The following is a 7,164-nucleotide window of genomic DNA, read 5'->3' as shown; positions in this document are numbered from 1 at the left end:
ATAAATACACAAACCAGGCAAACAATTATGTCTTGCGCATTAAATTCAACTGGTAACTAAAAGAATTAACGTTGCTACAACGCATTAGCACATTCATTCGACACAACAGTCTTTTCCAATTAATTTCGCACATTTGTTTTCCTTTACTTACATCCTCGAGACACATCTCGTATTCTTCTCCACAGACTACCGTACGAATGTACGGATTTTTTACCAACGGCAATACTCGCATTAACGAGGGGCCGTTACGCAATGTTAGTGGGGAGAGGGAAGTGGTGGCGGTAAAAGCTTGCTTTACGGCAGCTTTATAAATTAGAATGGACTTTCGGGAGACAGAGGGAGGTAGGTGGGAGGACGACGGAGTCCATATTTTCCAACGGAAATTGAGAAAAGATCGGTACGAATGCGGGCGGAGAGCAAAATTCGGCTGCGAGGTCTGGGCTATTATTACGATGCAACCATCACCGACTCGTCTTAACTCCAAAGTCGCAACTTAATCGCCAGGCACTCGAAGTCGACAAGTACAAACGGACAGGCGATTAATCGTCGGGGAGGCTCCAAGTCCTGAAAGCTGCGCGACAAATGCGGAAACTCGGCTAATGAGCATCGAGAAGGAAAAATAATGGCGATCCCAAAAACCCCGGGGCGCTCGCTTTAATAATCCCCGCTTTAGAGGACAACGCGACAATTCGCATGAATTTCGTCGAGGTGTCGAGATTGCGAGCATCGAGGAAAAAAAAAATCATCATACGACATTCGGTTTCCTCCCTTCCCAGATCGAAGAATGCTCGCGCGCGCGCCCGTGATGGAACGTTTGAGTACCGTGGGCGGGGAGGTGGGGTGGTGGGGAGATTCGGTGATTGGCGAGGGATGAGGGGCAGGGGCGGGAGGGGGGAGGATCTTATACCTGGGCCCAGTGTAGTGTTTACTAGCTGGAATTCTTCGGATTCGCTCTCTTCGTTCTCAATAATGAGCGCAAGGCAGCTGGTCGTTTGCCCGCAATACAATGCGCCAGGGCTCACAGGTGCATCGCGCGTCCGTACCAGAAACTCTCTCGCATGGATGGAAAGGATGCCCAAGGCCTCCCCGTCACCACTTAGCCAATCCATCACCGTGCGGCCGCTTTTTCTTTTACGAGTCGGAAATTTGGATGGGAGAGACAATCGATCGATGCCTTCACGACTTCGTCGTCGAGACTACGGCGCTCTCAGTGGCGATTTTTATTCCGATCGTAGCCGCCAATTGTTGCTTTACTGGGCTTAATTTTCTTGTTAAGCCACATGCTACGCAACGCGCAACAATCACAGTATTTATAATGACCGTTTTATTAATTCAATGGGATGTAGTTGAAAAAGATCTTTTTTTAAAGCGCTTCGAGCTCAAGTTTTAGCCTTTTTCTCAACTGCCACGTCCTATGTATTTAAATGCGCATCTTAAAGGCTTCGTTTTCTCGGGCATTGTGCGATTCGCGCAACGTTTAGCAATTAATTATTAATATCATGACTAGTTAGTAAGAAGGTTAGTTCTTAAGTGGGCATACATGTTCAATGGCCGAGTGAAATTTGCCGTAATAATTTTAAATGTTATATCGAGTGGAGATTTTTTATTTATTTATTTATAATGCGTAACTAGAGCTTTCGCATTTATTCGTTATAGGCGCACCTCCGACCACTCGAAGAATCACAAGTTTAAAGTGACATAAGAAATATTTTTAAGTGTGGATGGAGAATGTATGGTCGTTTTCCGTTAGTTAATTTGAAATATTAATTTATCGTTTTCGACATGTGCGAAAAATTCTCGCGCAAAGAAAATATTATTTCATGATAATTTATGATTTTTCCGCAGAAAAATTATCGACACTCTGTCTCGCTCGCTCAACAAGTTTCATTTTCACTCAGCCAGTCTTAATTTCATTTCATGCTCTTGCGAAAATCCAGAATATTATAGTAACGTAATAATAGCGATAGTTTGTCAGGATTAAGGTAGAACGAATTCAATTAGTTTGGGCCAAACAAATATCATTTATTCTCTTACGTTTACCCTTCGCATCCGATGTCAATACTAAAATGAAAGCTTATAACATACCGTTGGTAGATATATTTTAGATACTCTATTCCTCTCACGCATATTTCTTATATACTTATATTATATAATTGCCCTCTTAGATGAGATCCGGACTAATTGTAGGTTTTCCCTCCGCAACTTTGCCCTCGCACTTTCGCCACACAGCCCCAAATCAGACATACTGCCAGTATCGTAAAAGTTAGCTGCAATGTTTTTACGAGTAATGAGGGCACTTTATTTTAAACAACCGTTATGTCATAATCAAATTGCATTATAAAAATATGAAAATATGAGCTCCAGACTTGCGAAGGACAAGTTTTAATTGCAAAGTTATTTCGCCTAATTTGTGAAATTTCTTACTCGATTGGACCAACAACAAACCAACATTTACATGAATATTTATATGCAAAAGCATGAATATCTCTATGCATATACGTGTGCATGCATTATTATTTTATTTGTTGTTAAAATATTTATTAATATAAATGTGTGTGTGTGTGTGTGTGTGTGTGTGTGAAGAGTGTGCATATATAAATGCCTGTATATGTGAATAATTCATTATAAAAGTTAATTATTTTATCAATGCAGCGCCAATCTTTTGATTATGCATAGTCAATACAATTGTCTGGTTGGCTTATTAAGGCTTATTTTATCATGTAATATTAAAATTCTTAAAACTTTATCATTCTTTTACATTATAGAGATTTTTCAAATTATAATTATAAATTTTTTTTATTATAAAAAATAAAATTATAAAACATAAAATACAAATAATGATATCCGAACGGATTAACATTATTACATGTATGCATATTTTAAGTATCTTTTCTCTTTGCTGACATATTCTTGTAATATGATGCACTATATATAGGGAATTGAATTTTTTTCCTTTTAATTTAAAGATAAGGATATAATTTGAAAAATAATACAGTTTTCTATCTTATATTTCAGCCGAAATTTTGTCCATATTCTACGTAAACCTAACGTAGAGAATAATAGAAATAAAAACAAAACAAAACAAAATAGAATTTTGCCAAGGAATGATCTCGTTCCCCATAGCCGCTCTCCATATAGATCTAACAGGCAAGATTTTAGTAATATTCAAATTTGATTATTCCATTGGGAAAGTTAGATAAAAAAGTTTTACGTACGAAGATAGCGAGTGTTCTCTGTAAGCAGGTTATACCTTTCTTCGAAACTTTTGCGCCTTCTCCTCCGCCTTCTCCTTACTCGCCTACTCCTACTTCGCCGCCTCCTCCTTCTTTCCTTTTAATATTTTAAATTTGAAAAAAGACCAATAACCGCGAGCTCCTACTTATCTTATTAATATTAACTACGCAGCTCCACCATGAACGCGTTAGGAGCGCAGAAAACTTTAGCAGTCGACAACTTCGTAAAACACAGAATTATGTAACGCGCAGGAAACTTTCGATCTTCGTGCGGACTTCCGTTATTCGCCGACGCGCAGCTAAAATCACGGGGACACTCGGCAAGTGGATTCGCTTGATCTTCGCTGTGCGATCGTCGGTCCGTTTTGTCCCTCGGCTCCAGAAAAGTTCGGGAAATGAGGAGTCGCGATCTGGCAAGAGTGACGATCGATGGGACTCACAGCCACCGACGCATCGGCAACGGACGTCGCACGATAGGGTTAGCAGAGAGATTAAAAGGAAGTCATCTCCCTGCTCCGCTCGTCGTCCCCATCAATCATAATTATATCCTCTCCCTCCCACCCTCCTTCACTATGTCCCACTAACTCTCTCTCTCTCTCTCTCGCTCTCTCTATCTATCTCTCCCTCTGTCTCTATTTCTTTCTCTCTCTCTCTCTCTCTCTCTCTCACGCCCTCCCCTACAACAGCTCATAATTACTGCTCATGACTTTGTAGGTATGGCGCGCAGAGACAGGCGCGACGGACGGAGAAAAAAAAATACAGCCGAACACATTTGCCGTGAATATTCTTATTTCACCCGAAATCGTGGATGTAAAATAAGAAAACAAAATGGGCACCGAGTTGGGTGCTCGAGATTCAAGAGACGCGGCGAATAATTGCTGGTGCAGGCCTATTAGCGGGGCTACGTATTCCAGGATTCGAGCCTACTCGCCTTCCTCGAGTCTGCCTTTTTTCCTCCTTGCTCCGTCTCGCTCGTTGATGGGTGCACGCACGCATATAATGGAAGCCCTTCAAATAGCCCCCGCGAGCTCCATGTACACCTCCGCCAAGTCCGTGTGCTCCGCTCTTGGGTTACGTACGAGGTAGAGCCTAAGTTTATACGCGTGTGCGCGCTCGCTCGCTCGTACTTGCCTGTGTGCTACCTTACTCCCTCCCGTCCCACAATCCCAGTCCCACCCCCTTCCCCGCGCCTTTTCACCCGCTCTCTCTATCTCGTTTGCTCGCACGCGCTTCCCCTTCGCCCCTCGTCCTCCGTTTTTCAATTTCCAAGCTTTGCTCGTGCATCTCCCACCCACCCCCGCGCGCCATCTCGTTCTGGCTTTGATGAAGGGCCAGCAGCAGCTTTGTGCACCCTCTCAACCCTCCCACTCCCGCCTCACCTCACCACTCCCCGACTCCTCTTTGCATAGCTGATGCACGCTGAAACCGCGTACGTGCCTGCCAGCCCAGCCCATCTCCCCCCCCCCCCAGCCCCTCTATAGCCCCTCCCGCCCTACGACGGTTCATTCGCTCGAGCCTCCCGGGGCAGGTGGGGGTGGGATTCTCGAGCGAATGCGACACGTTCGTACAAGTGCACGTTTTGCGGGGTTGACGGAAGAGTGGGTTGACGGCCGTGGCGGCAGAGGGGGGAGGGCGCAAACCAAGTGAAAGCCCTAGTGCTGTACTTAAAGGCGTATACGGATGCAGGCACGAAGGACCCTGTGCCCGGACGTACTTTTTCACGATCCTATTCGCGATCCGTCGTCATTGGGAGCGTGACTCTGGAACGCGAGAAACTACGACGTCCTTAACGAGGCGCCAGGGGCTCTTGCTTTTCTTTTATTCCTTCCTTCTGCCTTCTGCTCGCTACTCCTTCAAGCCAATGAAGAGCCCCTATCCCATTTTCCATTTGACGGAAAAATTCTTGCGGAGGAGGACTTTGTACGGCCCCTGCTCGAGCACCACTTCCGCGCAACCCCGTGAAACTTTCGCGAAACTCGGCACTAATGTCCTCGGCTCATTTTACGTGGTACGCGATCGGACTCGCCGTATAAGCGAATCGCATAATTAAGGATTTTACATCCTCCGCGAAGATTTTGCGGCTGCAATATTTAACGTTCCGGAAGCGTGAAAATCGAGGGTACATTTAAGCGTGTCGGCCTGAAATTGCTTTAGAAACGCTTTTATCCCACTTTAATCCTTGTCATACTCTAACGATTTTTGTTAGACGATACGCCGATTATAGCTTCCAGATGGTCATTTAAATAAATAAACGAACGAACATGTTAAGTTTACTTTATTTGTAATGTCTATATTAGTTTGTGGATGATGCTCAATCGAGAGTTGATTGTGTTATAAAAAGTCGTTGGTGGTTTATTGATATTACATTGTGAAGATATTAAAATTTCTGTCCAACTACCATAATGACATCGTGAATGCCGTAGATATTTAAATATAATTTGTGTGGGGACAGAGCACGGAAAAGTGAGTGAAATCGGCCAATAGGGCAAGTCTCACTGGATGTAAATATGAGAATTACATGCGGAAGTGGAAAATCAAGGTTTTCCAAGTTAATGTCAGCCCATTATTCGTCTTCGTGCTCGCTTGATGATGAAATAAACTAAATTAATGCGCAATAATGGATACGTTTGCTCGTGTATGTCAATAAAGTTTGAACTACTCTGTCGTGGAAGCCGAGGATGTTTGAAGCATTATTCTTTTAATCTAAGAATAAGATACAAATGCTCGTTTCAATGAATTTTCCCACTTTTCTCTAGCACATTCTGTTGCAAACTATTAAATTTGCCTCAACGCTCCCATTACATAGCCAATATCTTATCCCAATACTTTATCATAATGTATGGGCCAGCGCACGTATATATACGCACGCATATACATTAATAATAATAATACATATTTTATAACAAGTTAATTACTCACTTAAGCGCTTCTTGCTAATGTACATTATAATATAGATTTCACTATAGGCAGATCCGATGTCATGTGTTCGAGAAATGTCAAACTGTAACATTAAACTAGCGCCATCTGTATTGGATTGTTACAGTTATCCTTGGTGCGGTTGATATTGATATTGAAACCAGAAAAATCAAAAAAACAAAAAAAAAAGGGCAAACAAACAAACAAAAAATCATAAGCCCGTAATTCTCTATTACACGGATTTAAAAATGTTATAGAGTTTAAATCGGAACGCCAGCAAAGTTTTTGTATTTTTAATTTAACATTCCTTTTAATATCATTGGCATCGCAATTGCAAGCAACCAAATTAATCGATACTTCATAGGTCGGCCATAGAGAATTCTACCCGACCGACAGGTATTCGATAACTTATCTTTGATGTCGTCGCATTGATTTCTTCGCCCATTATGTTAATGGAGCCGGGGGGGGGGGGGTTTATAAAAAGAAAAAAATTAAATAAATACATTGTACCGTACACACAATCACCTTTATTATGCTATTTGCTAATGTAAATAATTTGGCTCGTTATTAAAAATCACATGCAAGCCGATCGGATGATCGATTCGAAGAAGCCCGTCGTCGAATCATCGTAGTCCTCGGACGATGCTCAACGTATTAATCCACTTTCTCCTTATAAATTTTACAAAGTTTCGCGGAGCACGCGAAACACGCAGTCCTCGAAAGCCAAGGAGCCAAACCCACTTAGCCTTGTTGCCCTGTCCATTTTTTAACCGTCCCGACACTTGGTTACCTACTATGATCCATGACCAATATTATCCTCCGAACTTCAGTCAGCCCCGGTCCCGATATGCCGTACCACCTCGAAATCAACGACCGATCCTTATCCACGAGTAGCCCCGTAATCAGCCCCTTTTTCCGATGCGACGAGCTTTCAAATTACGTCATTAGCGACAATGTCATGGCTAAGTGCGCAAGCGGCCGCACAAACGCGTAATAACGATATAGAATAAGTACG

The sequence above is a fragment of the Ceratosolen solmsi genome, unplaced genomic scaffold (genome assembly GCF_000503995.2).
Source record: "Ceratosolen solmsi marchali unplaced genomic scaffold, CerSol_1.0 scaffold56, whole genome shotgun sequence".
NCBI lineage: Eukaryota > Metazoa > Arthropoda > Insecta > Hymenoptera > Agaonidae > Ceratosolen > Ceratosolen solmsi.
The sequence above is the reverse complement of the archived record's forward strand: the minus strand, read 5'-3'. Positions refer to the sequence as shown.